The 25,643-nt window shown below is 38.7% G+C and overlaps 1 long non-coding RNA gene across 2 annotated transcripts in view; it reads left to right on the top strand.

Annotated features, from left to right (window-relative positions):
• LOC106955238 (uncharacterized) overlaps window positions 1-25,359 on the top strand; it is a 28,922-nt gene extending 3,563 nt beyond the window's left edge. The window contains exons 2-3 of one of the 2 annotated variants that reach the window (XR_001426530.1): window positions 5,599-5,655; window positions 23,105-25,359. This is a non-coding gene — a long non-coding RNA (uncharacterized LOC106955238). Of the gene's footprint in view, window positions 1-5,598; window positions 7,323-23,104 lie in introns of those variants that run through there. The other variant, XR_001426529.1, reaches the window with a different exon arrangement.
• Window positions 25,360-25,643: the final 284 nt, after the last annotated feature.

Genomic DNA, 25,643 nt, shown 5'->3' with positions numbered 1-25,643 from the left:
GGGGGGAGGTCCCCGAAAAACTGGGAAAAAATTTATCACCCAAATTTTAAAAAAAAAAAAAAAAAAACAAAAAAAAAAAAAAACGAATGATGGATTGAGCCTGACGCACATTACAGAAGAGCTGTCAAAGATGGATGTTTATATAAATATCGCAATACATGCTCTCACTGTTGAGGGGGTGGGGGGGGGGGAATCATATCTAGAAGAAGAATAATGTTTATGGTTCTTCTGTTTCAACTGGAAAAACATTATTATTATTATTATTATTATTATTATTATTATTATTATTATTATTATTATTATTATTATTATTATTATTATTATTATTAGATAGCTCCTAATATACAAAACACCAGCACCATTTTTAAAAACTTATTTTTAGTATACCTACAAAATATTTTATTTCAGTACTTTCAAGTCTCAAATTATAGACTCTTAGCTATTTATTTATTTATTTACTTTATTTATTTATGTTAGTTTTTTTAGTGAATTAGAATTAAAGTCTCCCTTTGTAAAAAATGTAAATATGCTATATTTACATATAGCATATTTACATATGCTATATGTGAGCTTAGAAACAGGGCTAATATAGTAGTTATTTAAGAAGTTGAGCTGCAAGGCTAAAAGAAAAATGCTACTGCAGATTTAAAGCACAAAAACAGATGAGAGGCTAAACAGAGTCAGACAGCGACAGTCCAAACCTTCTCTGTTGATTGATGCATGCATAGCTCATGTGACTGATTGCTGAGGAGGTTCGTCATGTTTTAACGTGAAAGGAATTTTAGTTGTTATCACAAATAGGAACCAACAGAAAAACATGTAAATTATTTCAAAAAGCGATACAACTCTCGGTGGGCATTTTGTTAGTGCACACAGAAAAATTATGTCCTCGTTGAAACATTGTTTGTAAATGACATGAAAGTTTTTCTGTCTACAGCTGCTACCTTCAGATGTAGACAATGTTTCCTCCTGAAAATGTTTTTGTAGGAAGTTAGAAAAAAAAAATCAAAATTAGAACATATTTAAAAATTTATAAAATATTCTACAGCTTCTATATAGTCATGTCCACCATTGGTCATCTGATCTTTTCACGCTTTTAGATTAGAGCAGAGCAATGTGTGTCCGAATTTCTGATTTGGTACTTTTAATTAATATATTCAAAGCTAATACATTGCAAATTATTGATTCGATGAAATACATTGTCAAATAACTTTACTTTGTCATTCAATTCTATGGTATGTGTGAGTGTCAAACGCACAATAAATATATGTTTTTTTAATTTATTCCATTTTATTTTACATGGAGGCACAGGTGTTTTTCAGAGAACAATGGGCCACACCTATTTTCCAAGCATATGATTATGATCTGAGCCCAAAAACATATTTAAAAAGACGTGTCAGTGAGTTTTCCCCGCAAAGTATTTAGCCAAGTAACATAATTTTTTTTAATGTTGCAATTGTTTAGTTATTCATTTTACTTCAGATAAAGTTAAAATAATTACGTGCCTCTTTTTTGTAGAAGCAAAACTTGTTTCAGAATCTAGAATTTGCTTTTTGGAAGGGAGTTGTTGTTTTTCTATACAAATTTTTGTTTGATTCTGATCTACCTTCAGGAGCTATTTGGGCAGGAGATTACTCAAATATTGACTAAGATCTTCTGAATGAATTAAGATGCCTTTCTTTTTGCGAAACTGTTATGTGAATGGCTATAAAGAGCCTATGTCTTAAAGCTTGCCTTTGTGACAAATGATTGCACACAAAAACAGAATAATAAAATCTCTGGATTGCTCAGCAAAAGCAAACAAATAGCTTGGTTGCTCAGAAAAGAATTCCCAAGTGTCGATTTAAAAGACTGCTTTTAGCCTTGCCACCACAAGCTGCTCTGAATAAATGAGTGATTTCATCTGTAACTGCACCGAGTCACAGAAAGCAGCACACAGGCCATAAAAACTGTGACACCGGGATTCTGGTATGTGATCTAACTGAGTCCAGCAAGTCCAGATGACAGTCACAGAGTGTGCACCTTGTGCTTAACCTTTGTTTCGCGCGATGTGCGCCACCCAGGCTGCAGAACAGACACGGATCGGTGTATTTCAGAGGTATACACAATGATGTCACGAAACAGGAAAGGGGCTGGAAAAAGGTTTTGGCACCTTTAAGAATTGGCCAGATCCCTCCTCCCAATTGGCTCAGCAGATACGCTGGAATAATAAACAGGCAATCAGAAGGCAGCGTGAGCATACACAAAGGCATTGCAAAACTTTGCAGATAATAAAAGCAGATCTTTCACTTGAGAGCGATGATTATTTGTGCTCCTCAGTTGTCCATAAATAGAGGGCCTCTTACAGGAAGTATAAACATACAGATGAAGTGGAGTCCAAAGCAGTGATTTCAAACGGCTCTGTTTATGTTCAATCAGGACGGGGTGGAACTGTAGCCTTGGTCTTAGCATGAAACACAAAGTATTGTTTCCTGAGAGAAGAAGGGAGGGCTGGAAGCTGAGCTGTGCATGTCATAAAAGTCATAAAATATAAGCATGAGTCCTTGTATTAAATGCACAGACTCATAAAAATGTGAAACATTCTGTGTTATTCAAAAGTCTCTTAAATTCTAGATTATTGTAGCGGCCACAAACACGTCAGATGTGGCCCTTTTTTTTTTTTTTTTTTTTTTTAAGTTTCAGCCACAAAAAGTTTTTTTGGAAAGTTTTTATGACCATGAGGTGTGCTTGAATGTTTGCAAATGTGCCTCACACACATCTGCACTTATTTTTATTAATTCAATAGCTTTTAAAATAACCCAAAAATGAAGTTGTGATCAGCCAAAACTTTAAACAGTGAATACTGTGAGTCTTTTTGTTCAGCTAGAATCTCTATGTGTGTGCAAGCTTTAAAGGGGAGAATAGCTGGTAACAAAGTTTTATATACAACAATGATTAGTTGGATTTCCATTAACCATAAAATTGCCCAAAATCAAATTGTGAAAATTAATTTGCTCAATTGAACACATGCTAATTTAGAAATAAACTCACATTTTTTGATAAAAAAAAAAAAGAATTGCGTTAGGTTGAGGCTCTCTCTTCAGCCATATCGAAATAGATGTATTTCGCAAAACTGCAATGAAAGCATATTTTTCGCATCACGTGGTCAACAGCCAGATGTTACTAAAGGCATAAACCACATGAAGTAGTAGGACGAGAATGGTTTTGTTTTTGTTTTGTTTTGTTTTCCAATGTGCAACCACCAGAGCTCTTAAAGCATCACACCGTTCATAAAAAGCTGTGTTATTTGAATGTTTTGAATCCATGCCTCTTCTGATAAATCGCAGACTACCATTTCCCCAAAACGATGCACAGTTAGCCAGTCCAAAGCATAAGGGGCTTGTTGCTCTAACACCTGAATAAGACGCTGACATCTCATCATGGTTGAATTATGAATACATCTAACTGTTCACCTCCATTGTTGTCAAGATTTTTAATGACTAGCGAACAATCTTAAGCTTATGCAGTGTCTTATTCAGTAGAAGCACTGCAGTCTCAAAAATGTGTTTTTTCGGCATTAGAAGAAAACAGAAAAAAGATGTGTGCACGTTTTTAATAGAAATACAACTAATGCTCACATGTTTCTTCTCTCTCTGAGTTCAAAAAAGTGGCGTAACATAACAATGTATTCAACCATGCGACATGGTCACATGCTTTGCAAATTCCATCCGATTGGCTGCTCAGATCTGCCTGAGAGCAGCTGATTTCTTAGATTCGGGATTAGACATGCAATGAATCAGCGCCACTAAAAGCCCTCGTCCAGAACTTCTCAAGATCCCGGCATCGTACGCTTTTCTTACTTTTGTCTAATTTTTGTATAACGTCTCTGCCGAGTTTTACTTATATTTTTATATTATCATTGATATGATCTTCATTCGTCCCTCAGTCGCTTTGTTTCAGAACAAATTGTCTTTGTTTTTTGGGTTGTTCTTTTTTTCATTTGTTTCCAGAGGAATCCAAAGTTGAACACTTTCTAAAAATGTTACAGTCTGAGCTGATGAGGGCAGAGGCTCCTTCTTGCCACAACAACACCAGCACTGCCTTGTGCTGAGTCTACTTTGTTGGCTGAGATCTGGACAGCTAGGAGACCCAGTGTGGTTGCCTAGATAGGTGGCACAAAAAGTCTGGGCCACATTAAGGTGTTCTGATCGATTTGCTGAGTTGGGTTTCTGGCCTGAGAAACTGACGTTCTCAGGTGCCTGAACGCTTTGAACTCCTCCATGCTTTGGTTCAATGTTCTTCCAAACCTTCCAGTTTGATACCATAGCTCACTAACAGGCCACAACCATTACGAAAGAGAGGTCAACAAAAGTTTGAATAAAGTTAGCTTTGATAATGTTTGAATGAGAGCGCTCTTCCCATTTAGTGGGAAGAGTTTTCTCAGTGGATTGCCAAAGGAGTTTTAGACTTTCTGTTTTACTTTGCCCTCATGCTTCTCTTACTAAAATAAATTAGTAGAAGATAAGTCTCAGAAAGCCTGTTGACAATGATAGTCTTTGAGTGTTTTTTGTTGTTTTCAGTTTGAAAATTATTTTTATTTTTGTTAAAAATACAAAATCTCTTTGTTGCTTCTTTACTGACTGAAACATTTTCTGTAAATAGGTAAAGAATTCATCTTTCAGAACTGATTCTTGACAGGTTTTCACATAAGAATGATTCTTATGGCTCTAAATTTGCTAGATTATTACCACAAAATAAATTAGCAACACAAAACCTGCGTGGGTTTTTAAACTAAGCAGTCTTCTGAATTTAGGCAGAGCACAATCTGCCCCTTATTGAGGCAATGGAGTGAAATGTGCGGTCCTTGCATATTGCCCCCAGGGTGTATAGCAGGCCTCTAATGATGCAGCATCCCTGCTCCTGTCCCTAAAGGCGCTCAACTCCCTGGGTATTAATCCCATTGCCTTCATTAACCTGCTGGCCCACCGGCCCCGGCAGAGCTGAGAGCCAGGAGTCTAATCTCATGCTCATAATTGATGTGGTGTTACCTAGAGTTACAAAGATCTCCTTATTCCCCTCGTGTCATTTTAACTTTACTCTCATTCAGATAATTAGGCTCTTAGCAGGGAAGTGGGATCATGGGGAGACGGGGAAAATCCAACTGGATATCAGTGGAGAACTTTGTTCCCCGTCCATGTCGATGTTCGGGTATCAATGAACACACAGCAGAACACTGGATGATTAATCTGCTCGATAAAAAGACTCACCAAAAAAGTTACATAATAATAATAATAATAATAATAATAATAATAATAATAATAATAATAATAATAATAATAATAATAATATTTAGTTGTTTGTTAAAGCATTCACCCTGTGAAACAGCTAATTTTACTGACTTAAATTCGCAACACATCAGATTCCAGCTCAAGCTGCAAAGTAAAAAGTTGCATGTTCCATGCTCTCATTCTCCTTTTGGTGCATTCAGAATTCAACATCATTTTCCTTAAAACAGAGTTGTAACCAACAGATGAAGTGTATGTTTTAAATAATATGTCCCCTGGCTTTAATTTTGTGCATGAGATCTGATTCATTTCATATTTTTTTCTCTCATCCAAGGAGGAGTTTTTGGTGCTGGATGGAGACCTCTGACTCCGCTGACCTCAACAGTTCCAGGTCAGGCGACCAAAAAAAAAACAAAAAAAAAAAAAAAAAAAGACAAGTGCGTCACCAACTCCTATGTGCAGTGAACGCATTGCAAAAAATCTGCTGACAAATGTCCACTGTACTGATTTTTATAGCTGTCATTGCTAATTAATCAAAGTGATTGTGATTGCAAATGTCTTTTTGAAAACAGCTTTCTTTTTTTTCTTTTTTTACTGTTACTTCATGACTGAATGTGATTGTAGCATGCTTGTATTATTGATTACACAAAACGAACATCAATTTAAAAATGCTTAAAACAGCAGCTGAGTGCTGAAGCAGGACACTCCCGTTGAGAAGATTTATCTCCTCTATCTGCATGTTGTCAGGCTGCTGACCTCGTCCTCCTCAGCACATGACCGGCTGTTTGTGACCTTAGTGCTAAATCAAGTTCAAAGAGGACCACTGGTGTTTGGCAGATAGTTTTACATGAGGGGCAGAGGCAGGTCCATTTGTTTGGTCAACCTCTGGCTCCCTCTTTGATTCGCAGCTATCTGTGACCCCCGTGGCAGAGCGGCACCACTTAAGGCTCTTCATTCAGGCACAACGCTCACTGATAAAATCAACACCTGAACTCACTTCACTTTACTTTCAGCCGCTGATTTTCCAGCTGTAGTATTTACCGAATGTTCATATTTAGCAACTTTCAAAAGTATTCATACCCTTTGATAAGTACATCCAGGCATTTCAATGTTTTTCATTCTGACTCTGTTATAGATCGAGAACCTGTGCATAATTTTACTGACCCAACAAACTCCAGCTGTGTTTTAATTTGATTTCCGTACGAATACAGTTGTTCTGCGAAGGCCCCGGATGTTTGTTAGGGAACATCAGCAACAGCATCAACAAGACCAAAGAAACACAACATATCAGAGATAGAGTTGAGGAGAAGTTTAACACATGATTGGTTAGATTAAAACACACTATCTCTTGTATTGAGCAACTCAGAGAGCTCTGCCGTAAGCGACGGGCTGGCTGGGATGCACTTCTGCCCTGATCAGCAGGGATAGAAAAGCTGGACAGAGTTTATGTGAAAAAACAGGCAGATAATGATTTGAGACTAGGGTGGAGATTAACCTTCACACAGAACACTTAACCAAAACATACAGCCGGAATATAATCAAGTGGTTTAGATATAAAAGCATATAACTTTTTTTTTCTTTTAGAAAGAAAGTGCAGACCCAACTGAGAAAGAATATACTTGAAAACGTAGCTGACGCTACATAGCCCTACATCCAACCTGATGGAGCTTGAGATTGAACTAAAGTTTCAGTTTCTAGATGGGCAAAAAATCTCACAGTTGTAATCGCAGCAAAAAGCTATTTTTAAAAAAAGTATTGACTTGAGTGCAAATGTACTTATATCGCATTTTTACGTAACAAAAATTCAGAACGCTTCCATTTCACAGCTAACTTTGCGTTGGTCTGTCACACAACCCAAATAACCCGCATTGACATTTGTGTTTTCTGACATACCTACATTTATTAAAGTTCGGAGGTATGAATAGTTTTGAAAGTGCTGTTGGAAAACCTCAAGGCTTCAATAACCACATCACGTTTAGGTTTTATGCCAGATTAGGTAGGTTGATATTTATAAAGTGTATGAAAGAAAAAAAATAAAATATGTGTTCCTGCACCAAATTCTCATGTTGAAGCGCTGTCCCTGTTCCGTTTTGTAAAAGAAAAAAGAAAAAATACACATAGCTGTAACAAAGGCATCAAAAGCACCTTTCATCTGTGATGTGGCAGCAGCAGTCCAGTTTCCAGCCTTGTTCTGTTGTTTCTCAGTCAGTCTGGTGCTACAGAAACATTTTCCAAAGAAATGCACGTGCCTTTCCCCTGAAGACAACTGACCAAACCTGGAAACCCGTCAGGAAAAATAGTCCTGTGTTTGCTTTGCATTGCAAGTGTGTTATCACGTTAAAAGAATAAATAATGCATTGTTATTTGATACATGTTGCTGTGGGGCAAAACTGAGGCAATAATAAAATTACATACTGATTCAAAAAAGTCACTGACTGCTTCAGAGTGCAATTGATTTCACATTTGTATGCATTTTGTTTGATGAAAATATGTTGTTCTTTTGTAGCTGTAGAGCCTTATTTGATGACTTTAGGCTTAAAAAATGTTATTGAAGCGTTATTTGAAATGGTGGACATCATAAAAACGTCAACCCCCTCTGATTGGGAGACTTTTTTGTAATCTACAGAAAGCTGGATCTTTTCTACTGTCCTTGGAAACAAATGTTTCAGTGAGTAATTCAAGAAATGTTTCCACAAAAAAAAAGAAGAAAAAAAAAAAGAAATCTGGCCAAAGCGTTGGATTGGATGTTTCAATGAGTCACCTTTTTTTCCCCATTGCACAGCTTTGCTCTCTTGTACTCTTATTTTGGTGCATTTTCCTGACCTTTAACACTTGCCCCAGAGAGATGCAAATGCCCAAAGAACATAATGGCTCCCTTCCTGTGTAAAAACCAGGCCCGTAAAGGAAGATAATTAGAGTTGTCATGGCAACAGGGTCCGGCGGGCTGATGGAGCCGCCTTCGCTTGCAGAACTTCAAACGGTATCAAAGCTCCACGGGCTGGTACATGGGCTCTGGTTTGAATTACCGACTGACTTACAGCGTCTGTCTTCGAATTCGAGATCAATATGGAATACGCCCCCCGTCCCTATCCTGCCCCACCACCCCTCCGTCCCCTGCCTTCCAAAAAAAAAAAAAAAATATCTGAAAACAGGGGAAGAAACAGCCCGGTTAGTTCTGGTCCAGACATACACAGAAATCTGGGTTTCATTAGAGACAATTATCTTATCTGTTTCATCTCAATGCTGCCCCAAGGGTTGGCAGGCAGATCACTGAGCTCGGTGCAGTTTGGGAAAGCCCACAGCCAGCCAGAGGCCTGTGGATCAGGTCATTAAAACACTCCTGCCCCTGCTGCTAGTGATAAAATATTTTCATGCTTTTGTAAATAGATTTTCGTCTTTCAACCCCACAGGACACAAAAAACACAACTTTTCTTCTGTGGATGTCCAGCGATGATGAGGAGTCAGCCGAAACTTTGTTGGCTTTGCTCTCAGGTGGAGCTGCGTGAGTTCGCCTTTGCTCGTTTCTCAACATATAAGCTGCACTTTATCACTGACACGGAGCCGGGTTATTGCAAAGTCCGGTCGACTTGGTTCGATCTCGTGTCTCGAAACGCAGCTCAGGCACCTGTCAACGCCACGCTGCAGCGGTCTATTCTTTACCGAGGAACATGAAAACATCATGTCGAAGTGAAAGCAGTTCTCCGAGGTGTTGTTCATGATAAAGTGTGGTTTGAGAAAACATGCGTACAGTCTGTCCGGATAGAATTAGAGGAGCAAATCCTTTACATCCTTTCATTTGTTTTGAAGCTGGAGAAAAGACATCACTATGAATTTACTGTATATTAATCACCTGAGAGAGAGAAGAAGACAGACATATTCACTCTGTTACGAGATAACGTAGTATTGCTCTCTTCTTTAAATGATCCATCCGAATTTCAACAAAATCAGTTCAAATAATTCAAAATACATTTTGTTGTAGATTAACATTAGAATGATGCGACTCCGGAATGCAAACATAGCAATGCAAGAAAAAAGTATCATAAAATGGAAGCCCACACATGTAAGACTCAAAGTGCTCTTGCAAAAAAAATATCCACACTGGTCTGTACTCACAACAATCCTCCATAGTCTGAGTAGATTTGTTTTTACAGCAGCGAGTAAAGCCAAGTATCTTAGCCACATTACCAAGTTCATTAGCATTAGCATACAAGCAAACTACTCCATTGTTTTTGTAAACAGTTATCTGAACACCCAGAGCATTAAAATGTCTGAGTGTCATAGACAACCGGTTGACACATTCATCTGACAAAAATGAATACAAGTACACACTGTACTTCCATGATGCTGAGCTGTGTGAAAGCTGCACCCCTTATGCTGATGGTAGGAGTGCTCAAAGGAAACACCAACTAATGTCACAGGACTAATTGTTCCACACAGTTTTATTTTCTCTTATTTGGACCGAACAAAGCTGTTTGTAACATGAAAAACCTCGATGTGAATGCAATTAACCCTGGCGTCATTCAGCAGTTCTCTGGGGCTGAATGAAAGATATAAACTTTGGTACTTTGTACATAAAAGCATTGTGAAATTTAAGTGAAATTAAGTTAGTAAAATTTTATCTGCGTGGCACTTTTCAGAGACATAACATAGATCCCAAAGTGCTCCACGAAGCCAGAACAACTAAAAGCAAGAAACACATTAAGCAATAAAGCAATAATATGGAGAAGTAATGCTCTCTTTAGTTGTTTATTTAAATATGTTCATTTAAACTGAATGTCCCTGCTCTAATCATCTAAACTGAATATTCTTTTATCCGTGGCTTTGCGGTTGCTTTGCTGTTGCGCCACTTGTTTCTGAAAGCCCTTTGCTCCAGAGGAAGTTGGAGCAGTTTGTCCAAATGATACACAGAGATTTCCAACATGCTACTCCCTGTAGTGTGCTATGTAAAAAAAACAACTCAGAGGATGATGACGGTAAGACAGCATGATGCAGGTAATTTGATTCAAAGTGAAGAAGGATGTGGTTCCAACAATTCATCCTGACTCTTACCAGACAGAAGACCAAAGCCTTTGGCTCTTGTCAAGCCCTGCTAAAAAGTACTAGCGATAGCAGCTGTAGCGTATTTCAGCATGAAATGTAGGTTAAAAAAATATAGTTGTAAGTGATACATCCTATCAAAAGCTAGGAGATCACTACACAAGAGAGAAGAGCAATATCTGTCCGTAGAGACGCACCACAACGCAGCAATATTCCCAATGTTTTTGCTAAGACGTAAGTAGCTAACTTTATACAATCCATTTGTGCACAAAGACATATCAGGCATAAATCTCCTTCAGAACAGTTGTGCCTTTAGTATATTTTTAAGAAAACAGAGGAACGTTCTTAGGTAGTCTGGCAGAGTTTGGCTCAGAAAATAGCTGTTAATTTTAAGGGAAGATATTCTTTGCAGGGGTTTAATGGTGGTGATAGTAAAAGAGCAGAGAGGGGCCCTTCGGAGGACCCTGGAGCTGTAATTGAGAACCCTCCTCATCAGGGGTTAGGGATCACACAGGCAAAGACTTCCCCTTCATCACAGCAGAGCCTGGAAATGCAGAGGACAGCATGGGTCAGCACAGCCGCCCTGCTGTGGGCCGTTACAATGGCAAACAAGCCATAGGCTAAGCAAAACAGATGACGAATGCAATAATATAAGGTATTCACATGAAGGTCAGTCTTCTGCAGCGATCCGTCTCCGTTCTCAAGGTTCCATTTTCTCCAAAAGTAGGAAAAGGTTAATGTACTCTAGAGAGAAATCACTCCTGAAATCAGGACACGCTCCAGAGACTCTCTACTGAAGCCACTGAGGGATCCCAGCCCACATCTATCGCAGAGATGTTTTCTTTCCGGTTCTTTGTTGTGTGTGCCCTGTCGATGGAATCTAGCATCCTCGTCAAGGGGAAATTTTATGACTTATTAACTGTCAACAGTTCATAGCCTCCAAGGAGCCATTAGCCGCTCTCCTGTGGTCACGCCGAAAATGCCAGTGTTTGAGTTGGACTCTAAATGTTTTTTGCCCTTCTCCACCCTGTGTACAAGTGCAGCAAAATACTTCACTTTCAGCCTCAGCGTCCAGATAAGAATAATAATGTGTTTGCTTTGTTTTGAAAGCACAGAAGGGATTGTGCAGATTTATGGACCATGACCACAGTTTATCACAATAAAGACAATAAGTGTAGAGAAAAAAAAAAAAAAGCGAGGGCTAAAAACCTTAAATATTTACACTATTGCATCATCACTACATCAATACATTGCTTTAATAATACAATTTATTTTTCAACTTTTTTTTTTTTTTTAAGTTGAGCTATACCATAGTTATATTTGCACATGAGAAATGGTGTCAGCTGTACGACTAAATCATTTATCACCAGCCAAAAACAACTCGGATGAATAATTGAGTCCAGATGTGGTTGATTCAAGCTAGATACCAGGGTTCATTTCCTGTCTGTGCTCTGTAAGACAACCTATTACACCTCCCAGGCAGCTGCCGGGCACACCGGCCCCGGCCTGAGTGTCAACACTCCTCAGGTGTCAGCATGAGAATTAAACACAACGCAGACGCCCCAGTCTAATCTTTTTAAAAGAGAAAACTAGAGGAACACCAAAGGACTTTTAACAATCTACTGCTATCAAAGTAGCTGACTGTGTTATAGAAAGCATGTTATTAACAGCTGCTGAAATAACACCAAAACCTGCGGAGACGTCAGCCAGAATCAGCCACGTTTAGTAGGCTTGACTGGCCCAGTGAATGGTAACGGACTAGATGAAAACTCACGTGTTCAGTCCACTAAGACAGTTAGCACACCATTTCAATTTGGATGCCGAACACAAGACAATAAATCTGATTTGCTAGATTTTTTTTGTGCAAAATAAGATCTCAATGCTTATCCAGTCAGAGTAAAGGTTTGGCTAATTGTAAAACCGTGAAACCTTTTGTTGCATTCGATGCTGTTTCTCTGTGTTATTCTTTTGATTCTTCACCCTCTCATTCTGGACCTACTTTGGATCTACTTTCCTCTAAGAAAAAACACACATAGGGCTTTTTCACTGAGCCTGTTCACTGTTCCAGTTCCCAAAAGTGATGTTGAACCAGTGTCGCATGTTTTCGCCAGAAGAACAAGGTTCCTGAAACCTGGTTCCAGTCAGGCACCGTGGAAAACCCGGTTCTTCAGTCCTCTCACGCGTATTGTCACCTGTATTTCTTATATAAATAACAGACCACTTACAAAATCAAAGCTAAAAAAGAAATATTGTAAGTGTAGTTGTCATACTATCTCAAGGTCTCAGTTATTACAGAAAAGTCTGAATCGGTACATCTAAGGTTTAATGTAGTATTCCAAAGTTTATATATCCTCCAGTATTTCAGAGACCCAAAAAAATTTCTACGCTCATTTGTTCATACAATCAACAGAAAAAGATCTGATCAACTTGTTTGGTCTGACTTTTTTAAATTAAGCCGTTTGGCCACCAATTCGACCAGTATTAACAAAAACCTTTATGTACATATAACAGTGTTTGAACACCCACATGAACTACCTGTCAAATAATTTCAATTCCTGTGCAAGAACATTAATGAACTATAAGGAAAATTCAGAAATTTATGAATTCTGATTTTTCAGGACATCCCAACTATGTCCTGCAACATACCGGCTCTGTGTTATAAACTCAAAGCATATAGAGGATGCAAACAGTGACACATTTCACATAAACTTGCCTGCAGTAGCAGTTCTCTTGTTTATTTTATATGCTAAAAGATCTGGGAGGCCATAACTCTTGTTTGGCCTTAAAAACTCTTCTCTTCTGGGCCTTTGGGGCCATGTGGTAACAATTAGGTTCCTTGGCTCGGCCATGCAGGTGACTGACACTGGGTGACCACTCCTCAGCACCAGTGCATGTGCTAATGAACCAGAGTTTCCTGGATGTCTCTTTTATGAGAGAACTGACTCTAGTTTTTTACCTAGTTGTCTCCCTTGAGACTGTTTTTGCAATTATTTTTGAAAAAGTCTCCGGTTTTATGACCCAGAGCATCTGTTGAGCGCTTTTCATTGCTTACTTTTTAAACCATTGTCACTGTTTGCTTTTTTTTTTTTTTTTTTTTTTTTTTTCTTTTTTTTGGAGACCTGGTTTATCTCGGCTGTGGATTGAAATACGATTTGCAACGTGCAGGTGGGACCAAACTTTCTGTCTTTCGAACCAAGCTTTGTTTTTTTTTTTTTCTCTCCTTAAAGCCAGGATCCATATTTTTCAGCATGCCAGTTTCAAAACAAATAAACATCAGCCAAGGAGGTTTCTGTGAAGAAAATCAATCCATGAGAGGATGTCAGAGTTGTTTGGAAGAAAAGGTAAATAGTGAAGTGGAGTGGCCTACACACTTTAATGCAGTGTTTACTCTGTAATTAGTCTTTGCAGAATGAGATTCCTGACAGAAAGCCCTGAGACGGTGTGGCATGATAAAATAAACTACAAACAGAGCCGTTTCAAGACATCCTCCGTGGACCATAAACCAAAACGGCTTCGAGAGACCACAACCACTCTCTAATTTTCAAAATGGGTGGTCTGGATTTCCCTTCATCTTGCCGTTGTCTTCTTGTTCGCCCTCTCTTAATCTTATTTATTTTGTTCATTTCTTTGCGTTTGTGCTCCGTGCTCTTTGTTTGTTTTTTGACCTCCTGGTGTTTGTCGCTCAACTTCCTGCTCGCTCCCACCCTTGGGGGAACCTGGCTGGAGATCCGACTTCAGACTCGGAGCTGATGACACAGCCAGGAGGTGGAGGAGGCGGGGGTGACTGGAGCTCCCTCTAAACTGTGTCACTGTCCACCTGAGCAAACAGAGTATGGAGAAGCAGTGGGAGAGAGAGGGAGTTAGAGTGGGGAGGGGGGTAGGAAGCTGGTAGGAAGACCAAGAACCAATTGGTGAGGGAGGACTGGCAGAGTGACAGCAAATGTACAATAACATTAGTCTTCCGCTTTGGCCCAAGTGAGTTCTCCTTCTGGACTCATCTCTGCCTCTTCGTATTATTCTTCTTTCTTCTGTTTTTTTGCACGGATCCCCATCCAATGGAAACACATTCCTGCCATGCCTCACTGCAGTTCTCTGTTTAGATTTCTCATTACAAACAGCATTACACGCATGGACTGGAACTGGACTCAGCACAAGCCAGGAGAGGGCCAGGCACCTCAGTGCTGCACCACCTCTGGTCCAGAGACGGGGTTTGGTCTGTCACGTCGTGGCAAATAGCCCCAAATCAAAAATAAAAGCATTCATTTTAAATGCAGAGATCATAATTTCTAATAAGATTTTCTTTTTTTTCTTCTTTAACAGTTACAGGAATTTTTTTTTATGTCTGCAATTGAGAAATATGTTAAAAGGAAAGTGAGGCCGTTGAGTACTAGACAAAATTCTTAATCATAATTAATTTTGTGATTGAAATCAGCGTTGTTTTAGTCGCATTTATTCGTAGAGTTTGGAAGTACATTGCATGAATTAAAGTTAAAGAGTAGACGAGAAGCTGCAGCTACCAAGGCAGTCTCTCCGTCACTGCTCGTTCAGTGCAAAGGTCTTTGTAAAATTTGGACAATCACATCCGAATCATAAAAAAAAAAAATAAAATATTTAAGTTCATAAGTGGAACACTACATCCTAATTTTCACATCATTGTGTTGAAAGGGCAATGTGGCAAAATAAAACAATGTTTTTTGGGGGGGGAGGTTGTGATTGCTTTGAGTTGAATCCAAAACTGGAATACAAACTCGATTAATTTTATTACCCTAGCCAAAAGTTGGAAAAGATGAGGTGAAAATAAATCTGGAGTCACGAACTCTGGAACTAATACGTCTACAATGTCCACATAATACAAACGTAGGAATAGCAGAGTCTTCTGCAGATTTGATTCTGTAAAGTGAAAGTTTATCTGATCATAACTCAGTGACGAATACAATGTCAATGCTTCAGATTGGCTGTTTGTTTGTTGTTGTTTTGTTTTTTTTCCTCTTAAATCCAAGATAAAAAATAGTTTTAAAATCAGTTGAGAAGAAATGTTTTCTCTCTGTTTGTTTCCATGGAGTTCACTCACATTTCTTGCACAGAAGATCTGGCGACATTGCATTCAATTTCCTTTTTTCAACAAGCAGCCACACATCTGTTCATCATATTCACATTCAAGAGATATTTTTGTATCAAGACAACAATCCGTTCTGCGATTACCATAAATAATTTCCAAATGCTGCAGCTACAGACACTACGTCATCATCCGTACACAACATTGCCCTGATAGTTTAGTATCTCTAAAAGCCTCTCTTTTGTTTTAGGAACATTGGTTTGAAATGATTTGGAACGCCAAAGGACAAGGAGATTATGGTTTGTTTAAAAGAATAAAATCCCTGCTTTCAAGATTTTGAGTTTTTCTGGCTCTAGAACACTATGATATATGCCCTTTGAGCACCAACACTTATCTCCAGGGTAAACCTGAAAGCTTTTCTCTTTGGACCAGCTCAACTGTTGTTGACCTTCAGGCATACTGTGGTTGCCTTTTCCGATTGCAAAGCCTCCAAGAAACTGAACAGAAACCCTGGGAATTCTGAAAGCTTTTTCTTTCTTTCTTTCTTTTGATGTTAAGCTGTCACGAGGAACGCCAGCTCTTCTCTTGATTTGAAATTTCTTTGTTATGTCGGGTTATGACGGAACCCTCAGTTTCCAGCCAGACGATTTATGATCATGAAGTGAAGCTGCCTCACAGGATACCAGAACTTTTATGGAAAGCAGACCTCCTTCTTTCTCTCAGTGCTCTCTCATCTTAATCCAAGCTTTGCTCCGGGACTTGGATCTGGGAAACGTTGACTGACACCTGACTAAGTCAATTAGAGGGAAAAGTTCAAGTTGCACCACATAAAAATGACACCTATACAAAAATCAGGTTGGTTGGACAGGAGTGCACAGCCAATTGTTTCGGTAGTCATCATTGATTTGTTTACTTCTGACGATTAGACAAGATTCATTTCCTTCAACAACCAATCAAAATATGTTAAATGAGACTCCGATCTTTACCTTACATCAAAAGGAAGATGACATTTAATAGATTATATGGGGACAATGGGATGCAATGTCACCAACTCAAAACAGAGAGTCTGATGTCTGTTTCTGGAGATTGCGCTCTCTGCTGCAGCCAAGATGTATATGATAACAGAGAGTCGACCCCTTTTGAAGATCCAATGTGGGCATAGATGGAGTAATTTATGGACAACAATATTTATGTTCTCCTTTTATCTTTGCTGCACTGCACATTTTATTCATGAATCTATGTGCTGACGTGTCGAGATGATGAAATGCCATCAGACATCTTTCTCCTATAAAGAGTTACAGCAGTCAGCGCAGCCCAAAGACGCGTTGCTTTAACTTGCTCTTTCGTACCTTCAACACAAAGCTGCAAAGAGAGGCGCCTCGGAAGCGAGCACATTTAATTCTTCTTTCTTCGCTTATGCACAGGAAATATGCGCTGTGCATTGAAATGTAAAAAGTTTTAAATCATCCTTGGCATTTTCCCCCAATCCACCAGAAGTAATAAACAAGCAAAATAGAAACTAAACATGCAACAAAAAAAAAATTATTAATTAATTTTAGTGTTTTGTTCAGGTGATTTTTTTGAGTAGACAATCTGCTTTGGATTGAATTTTGGCCAAATAAATTGGGTTGAATGGGTTGAAGTGTCCCATGGATTAGATTAAATATTCAGTTGGATATTAATGGAACCTGTTTGTCCCGTTACGTGCCTTGAGACAGCTATTGTAGTGAATTGGTGGATGAACTAAGTTTAATACCTTTAATATGTTTATGCGTATTTATGGGTGGAGTAATAAATTAGCTGGAGAACTGGAAACATAAACATTTCTCACAGTTTTAGAAAACATCTGATCTATCTACATTAAGAAGACAAATCAAAATCATTTCAAACCTTTAAAGGCTGGATGCACCAGTATAATATGAAGCCAGTTTGAGAAAAGGATGAGAAAGACAAGCCTTCCTGCTTTGACTTTACGAAAATCAACCAAATAACATCTTCTAGAAGTCATGAAACCATTTAAGTATGACGTCCTCGGTATTCAGCTATAGAGGGCATTGAAATATGCGCCAGCTACTCTCTTCTTCTACTAACTAGCCCTCGCACCCTGGAGCCCCAACTCACGCCAAACACACTCACACACACACACACACACACACACACACACACACAGACACCCAACCACACTGAATTTGGAGTAAAAAGACAAAGTCCAGATTGTAGAAAGCAGAAGAAAAACAACCACAGTAAACCTTATGGGGGAGAACATTTTGACATCACATGCACTGTGACAGCAAAGGAGTTTCTTACATTCTACTATTTATTTTGGTAACATAAAAAAAAAAATTGAAGATTTTTGTTTTTGCTGTTTCTTGAATAATTTCTTAGACAGTTACTTGTTTTATTCTACTTGAGTAAAATATGTTGAAGTGGTGCTACTGGGCCTTGATTCCAATTTGTGGGAACTCTACCCCCTTCTGCACTTTTCTAATTTACGATACTCAATCACATATATTTTAAACAGCCCACAACACACCAACCTCTGTGCCCATTCAGAAAGCTTTCTCCGTTCTGTTTCAACTGTGGGAAACTTTTCATCGGTTGTGTTTGCCTCCTGGCCTGCATCTCCAGTACAACATCCTCAGCCTTTAGCAAACTTTGGTTTATGTTCAGCTATCTCCATATCAACTTAGTTTGGATGTTTTTAAATAAATCACACCACAAAATTAGTTTATTAGTTATTAATTGTGTAGTAGCCATGACAATATCCCAATCTCAGTTCCATAGTAGAAGCTGATTTAGAAGAAAGACAGTAAAACAGGTGTTGTTGCTTTTTTTTTTAGATGTGAAAATTATTTTGCCTATGGATACTTGCTTTAGCAGTTTTGCATGTGACTTGAAGCAATGTATGCAACAGTGTTAAAAAAAAAAAAGGAGAAACATCGTAAGCTGTCCAACTTGCAGAAACCAGCATTCGAAACAGGAATGAGAGAAAGTCTGTGAGCCACCTGTTTCTCACTCACTTCTGCTGCACTCTTGGCATAATGCAGGCTTGTTCATGGCAGATTAACACCAGGACATATGAGGTGGCACAGCCAGCTGAACTTCAAAACAAGAGTGGGGGCCAATGCCGTTCATGCAGTTTGTGGCATCCCGTGCATTTAAATCACATGATCCCTCTGTGTAAAATGGTGATTTCCCACCTTGTCCACAGAAATGCCTGGTCACGATGTTCAGCACCAGCGTGGGCACGAAAAAAAAAAAAAAAAATTAAATCCCATCTGGTTGGGTAAGAAATTCTTACACTGCATTAGTGGTTTGTGTCATGTTCAGGCAACAGCATGCCTACGCTGTGCTGTTCTGCTAAAACCGTGATGTCGCACCACGGATCTGTCACAGAGCTGTTTCACACCCTGGCCTGGACCCAAACCAGTCACACAACATGAAACTGTGCAGCTCATCGCTTGTTACGAATTCTGTGAATTACACTGTAACTCTCCGGGCCTCTTTCTGACCCTGCTGACTTCTAAAACTTTTTCAAACCTCAGATATGAGAAAAAATGTGATACACCTTCAACAAGACGCAGTCTGAAATTAGATATTATGATATGTTATTCTGATTTATCTTCAGATGGATCCCTTAGGCCAAGCCACTTAATTCAAAACAACACTAAGTTTATATGGTCTGCTGAATACAAACTCAGTTTTTAATGTTACAAAAAGAAATAAATAAAAATAAATCTTGAAGCATTATATTTAAATCAAAGCAGTTGATTTCATGTTTCGACATGTAGTATAGTCTCAGTTCAGTGGACAGTGCCAAAAAAAAAATGCAATAAATGTCCTTAAAGTTCTCACATTGGAACCACAAGCTTCCACATATGAGTCCGATATTTTTATTTGACTGAGCGACACAAAGCAGCGTCGCAGTGTCTGTGGAACAGACTGGATAGAATTATCCAGATATAATTCACATCTCCTCATTAGATCTGAAGAAAGGAATCCACACAGGATCATCGCATGCTGTGACAAACATAAATGCAAGTCGCACTTTCTAGATTTTTGTTCTTTAAAAAAATGTCTAAAATATCACATTATTTTCTGTTCACTTCATAACTGTGCACTGTTGTGTTAGTCTATAGCATAAAACCCTCTTCTAAATGAATTAAAGCTTAAATAGGCTGAAAGGGTGTAAATACTGTTGTACTTTTTCACTGTAATTGAATGAAGAGGTTATTTGGAAAGCGCAGAAGAGGAAACATGACCTCGAGATTTTTTTTTTTTTTTTGCTTTTCCAACCCACTCTGACTGCTACTCAGTTGCCCCACCACATGTCCTGATCCCCACACAGATGTTTTCCTCTGGGATTATCCCGTGATACGGCATGTAGTGCAACAGACAGTGATCCCCTTTTAGCAAAGATGGCTCCCAAGGGCCTTTTCAGGGGGCCCCTCATTTTTATTTTCTCGCTATAAAGTGATAATGAGTTGATTTTTACGTTTTCTTTAGAAAATATTGCACTATTGCGTTTTTTTTTTCTTTAGGTTGTGTTTCACCACCACTCTTAGACCAGTACGGATTTGTTCAGCGATTTGTCAAAAATTGTTATACAGAGGTTATAATTTGTTTGAGTTTTGATTCGTTTTTAAATACTAAGGTTACAAGGTGTCTCGCCTGAACCATTACTGCTGCCTCTTTGTGTTTCCCTGATGACTGCTTCCCAAGTTTCTGCCTTGTTTTGCCATAAGACTAACCTCAGTGGTCCGCAGTCATAAACCACTAATTGCAACATTTTAGAAGATCTGAGCTTGAGCTTGAAAGGGTCTTTCAATGTGAACTTAAAGAAAAAAAAAGAAAAAAAAATTATGAGCCTTCGGGACGTCATTTTGCCTTATGTTGCAGTGGAGCAACAATTACACACACACACAACTAGCTGCAGAGTGTCAGACTAGAGTTTTATTGGCTCTTCTATTGGACAGGGTGCAGGAGGAAGACACATTAAAAACAAAAGTCAGGTTACAGATACTGACAGATACTGAGGCAGAGCCCCTTGAATTGGACTTGTCCCTCAGTGACTTAGAGTCGCTGTGTTTCCTCAGTATCACCTATCAGTCAAGTCAATCAGTGGCTGAGATAAAGCAACTGTTTAAGTTGAAAGCTTTGAGCACAACAGGCAGAAATCTCCCCTGGGTCTCTTATCTCATTAAACTTGAAAAGGATATTAATCCTGGAAAAGCTAAGCTCACAATAAAGACAGAGAAAAAAAAAAAAACAGGAAGACTGTTGGTATTATCAAAATAATCAGTGCGGTGTTCAAAATGTGCTCTTTATTTTATTTCTTTCAGGTTTGGTGGTTAGATTGACTTACATGACAATTATTTAACAAATTGATAAAAAAAATGATTCATTACCCTTTAAAGCAAATGTTTGGGCATTTATTTGGCATTTTGGGAAGTACAATGTAAAAAAAAAAAAAAGTCTCATTTATTGTTTGACTCAAACCAGTTAGATTGATGGAGATGGACAAAAATGTTTGTGTTTAATTTAAAACGTCGGCAGAGACATACTCCAGTAGCGCAAAAGGAGGTTCTACAAAAAAAATCAAATTTACTCAATGGGCCTCAAAACAAACACACAGCATAGTTTTCTGATTTTTATTTGCAAAAAGGTATCTCAGATCTTTTGTTATTTTCCTTTCACTTCACAGTTATCACATAAACCAGCAAATAAATAAATTAAACTTTGTTATTGTAACGTTGACAAAATACTAAGCACTTTTTGGAGGTATGCATAATTTCCCAAGATATTGAAATTATAGGTCACATTGTTTTATAAGATAAAATCGACACATATCAAGATGATAAAGCATTTGATTTAATGTTTTATCATCAAATGTAAGTGATAGACATGAAAGAAAGAAACTCAGTCTTCAAAAACAAAAATAAAAAAGACCCATTTCCACAATTTAAACTGACATCCAGCTTTTTTTCCCCCACATTATTTTTCAAAGGCGCACATGTAAACTAAAGCACGCACAAAATGGTGTCGTATTTTACTACCAGAGCCGCACAATCCCACACCTCGATTAAGGTTAGCACATGGAAAGAAAAACACAGAGTTCTGCAGCTAGATGCCAGACTTTGTGAATCCTGACAGGCACCAAAAGAGAGCTGGACGTTTTCCTCCATGTTCTCTGTCGTACTCAACCTTGGTGGGCGACACTCAAAAATGTTCACCTGACAAATGACTTCCTCGTTTTCCTTAAATAGTGAGGTTCGTGCACATTTATGCGTGTCACACTCCAACATAAGCAAGACGATGACAGGTTGAACCACATGGATGTGCTAAAATCGGGTTAATCCCTTCAAATTAGCTCCATACGATTCATAAAACCGCCCGCTCCTTCCAGATGAACTGAAAATGGGTAAAAGCATGTGACGCATGAAACAAATAAACCTACAAATGACTTCTGTTATTAAAGAGGTCGAAAAGCAGGAAGTCAAATATTTTTACCATATGGTAGGTTTTGGGGGTTCATAGCCTATCTCCAGCGGTCAGAACGATCATCCACACACACACACACACATGCATACACACTCCAATTTAGAGAGACTAATTACCTTCACACTCATGTTTCTGGTCTGTGGGAAAAAATCAGAGTACCCAGAGAGAGCCCACACATCCACTTGGAGAAAATGCAAAGTCCACCCAAAAACAGTCGGGAACAGGATTTGAACCATTGACTTTTCCGCGTATGAAATCCGATTAGTCTTTATATTTAAATAATTGCAAATATTAACTTACAGACCATTGTGTTTTTGCTTTTTTTTAAACCTACCATGACATTTTTTTGTTATTCAACCTGAATTTCAAGTTGTGCCAAAGCAGCATACTGAAAAAAAATTCACTTCTTACATTTGATTTTGGCGTGTCCATCCATCCGTCCCTCAGCTGGCCAAGCCCTTCTGAAACCTTTGGCATGTGCCCTTGCTTGGACCTAAAACTATCTGTAGCTTCAAAAAAAAAAAAAAAAAAAAGTTAGAGATCAAGCTTAGAAACAAAACAAATAAAATGCAAATCATCTCAGCTTTTCTCGGTCAGCAACTCCATCGACAGGTGCTTTACGTTCCCACCTGACTGAGCAACGCTGTGTTTGGACAGCTGGTCTGAGTAAACAGGGAACTTTGCTGGGTCAGGGTGACCACAGCTGCTTGGTGAATTTATTGTGTCTACTGGAGCAGATATATCATCAATTGTGGTTTTGATCTGAATTTACAATTCTTGACGTTTCCTTCTCGATTTGCTAAAGCTTTTGAAGCAGTCTGAGAAAGTAAGGCAGATGTCATAAACTCCATGCTCATGCTGTTTGGCTCGCACCGGTAGCAGGGGAATAGATGTAAATTAGAACCTGGACCCCAGAAAGAGAGTTTTCTTTTATTGGTAAATGGAACACGTGAACAAAAAACAAACAAAAAAATTTCGTTCAACTTCAAAATGTAATGTTGTCATTGCACATATTCTAAACAGAGAAACGACGTTTTCAGAACCACAAGGATTTACATGACATAGGCTAGAAACCCAATTTCTACATTAAGCAACTGCAAAACATTTGGCCTTTTTGTCTCGTGGTCTGACACCATCTGATTTAATATCAGTGAGTGAGAAACAAAGTGTGTGTCTTGTGAATGTTTGTGAATGTGCCTTTGTCGACATGCAGACTGGTTTTACTATTGCTCTGTTGTTGTTTCAGGAACTGCTGCTGCTGCTGCTGCTGCTGCTGCATCCTTGATGGTTGTGCAGGAAGCTCTACTTCTGCTTCTGGGTCTGACTCAGGGTCAAAGATGTGCCGCCGTACAGCCCTGCATCTGTTTGCAGCCATGTGTACAAAGCGATAGTGTAAACACTGAGCCGGAGGTCGGTGAGGCCAGCAGCAACTTATTTGCATAAACCTGTCAGCTCATTCTGAAAGGAGCTCAAAAGAAGCAGAACTGAGCAGGTGAAATCTCAATATCTGAGAATGATTTTGAGTAAAAAAATAAAACATGTTTTGCATAGCCCATAGACCTATCCTAACTTGTTCAAAACAAGGCATATTAGGTGCCCTTTAAAATAAAATGCATGAATTATTACAGTCGTTCTGCAAGGCATTTACAAGAATATGGACTCGGAATGTGGGCTGACAAAATCCCACAGTAGAACCGCATTAGGTGTTCTTCTGTTTCAACCTTTGTCTGATGTGTCACTGGACTAAAACTGAAAACAAGGAGTTACTCACAGGTACCTGTGGTCCCCATCCCCCACATATACCGAGTCGCCAGTGTATTTGCAAAATGCCAGAATAATGAGTACATTTCTTTCTGAATTTTTCAATACAGTTTCTTATTTTCTTTGTATTTAGTAGAATACCCTGTACGCTGAGGGTCGTTGTCTATTTAGAAGACTCACTTGTTTCCAAGCTTTAACAGCCTGATGTCCTGAAATGTTACTTCTGTATTTTCACATAATCTTCTTTCCATGCGTGCTGGGTAGTGCACCCGTTCCTCCTACAGCAAATCAGCCACACAACATGCTGCTGCCACTGCTGTACATCACAGTCGGGCTGGTGTGGCCTGCTCAGAAAACCTTCTTTTTTCTTTTTTTTTTTTTTTCCCCCTTCAAATTGTGTGATGATTGTTGTGAGCAAATCCCTTAAATGTAGTTTCTCCACACCACTCACTCCAAATAATATATTCATTTTGTTTGTGTGTCTATATTGGTGAGGTGAAATCTGACTGTTTTTTTAATGTTGATTTATAAATAAAGGTTTCTTCCCTGCTGAGTGGCCTATCAGCTCATGTTGTTGTTGCCTTAATAGATGTTTCTACGTTTAACTGAAATCTTTTAGTTAGATATTGCCATGTTGTTTGGACAAAATAATGTTTGTGAATCTAGAATTCAGATCTTTGTAAAAAGCAATGAGAAAATCCTCCACGTCTCTTTATACACTTTTTTTCATAGACACAAACTTTTGCCTATGAAAAATATGTTTCTTTTTGTCTCCCTGCCCCCAACCACTCTGTATTTCCTCCCTACGTGTGAACACTGCATGACAATAACTCTTTGTTTCGTGGTCCTGTAGGTGATATAATTCAGATCTCTCGAAGTAATGGAAGTAAGCAAGTTGGCTGAATTCTTTGTTATTTCCTTACACCTTTTAAAAAGTGCTTGTTTGCTTTTACAACTGGCTCCGTGGGCAGCAGGGGAGGGGCGGTGCAGATGGATTTGGGCTTCGTTATTTTTTCTCTGCCTTTGTAACAGCTCATTTAAAATCACAAGGGCCTGAAGTTCAAGACAGATGGGGCCTACTTAAGAAAGAGTCAGTGTCTAATTCAAGTAAAATACTTCCTAATGTGAGGTAACTCGACACCTTTGTGAAAACGCTTTGGGCACTCTGATCGAAAAGTTTTCCAGATCAGTTGACCAGTTTTGGATATCTGTTGCACTTAACGTAAAATCCCGAACAACTGCACACGATCAGGAGCAGACCTCTAATCCTTTGTGCAGCATCAGCAAATATTTCCAGATTGGAGTATGCATAAGTAACATTGGATATTGACTGAACTACGCCGGCTTCACAAACTGAGCTCACTGTGAAATTGCTTAAGCTTGGTTTAAAAGTATTCATGCAAAAGTCATATATCACGAGCTCGCAGCTCACCTTATCTGCTCCGCCGCTACACTTTCACATGAAGCCGTGCCCGTTCACATCAAAAGAAATGTTTTAAAGTCCCTTAAGCTCCCTTTGAAGGGTCACATTTAGATCCTCCTGAAAATAAACAGCTGGGTCGTGGAAGGTATTGTGGGAACAGCAAGTTGATACGATGATTCAAACAGTCCGTCAGAGTTGTTTATTCAAATTTATCCAGAATGCCACTTTGAATTTATTTATTTATTTTTTTTTTTTCATTAAAGGATAACTTGTTTGGAGGTTGCTTGCTTTGTTCCTTCATGTAGCATCATCATTAGAAAAAAAAAATCAAACAGCAAGAATCTCAGAGGTAATTTAACTTTATTTTTTTTTTAGAAAAAAAAAAGGTTTATCACACAAGGCAACAAAGAGGAAAAAAAAATGCAAACTGCTATGAACAGACCACAGAACCCCCCCACCCCCCGACCCCCATTCACCTCCGTTCACCCACCCACTGGCAGCGAGGAGGGGAGTTGTGGGGGGGGGGGGCTCTCATTATAACCAAATCAAAGGAGAAGGAGAACAAGACTCGCATTGTTCTGATTGTGTTTACTTACACTAA

This window comes from Poecilia latipinna, unplaced genomic scaffold (assembly GCF_001443285.1).
Source record: "Poecilia latipinna isolate Pla-1442-1.1 unplaced genomic scaffold, P_latipinna-1.0 Scaffold719, whole genome shotgun sequence".
Classification (NCBI taxonomy): Eukaryota; Metazoa; Chordata; class Actinopteri; order Cyprinodontiformes; family Poeciliidae; genus Poecilia; species Poecilia latipinna.
The sequence above is the reverse complement of the archived record's forward strand: the minus strand, read 5'-3'. Positions and strand labels throughout refer to the sequence as shown.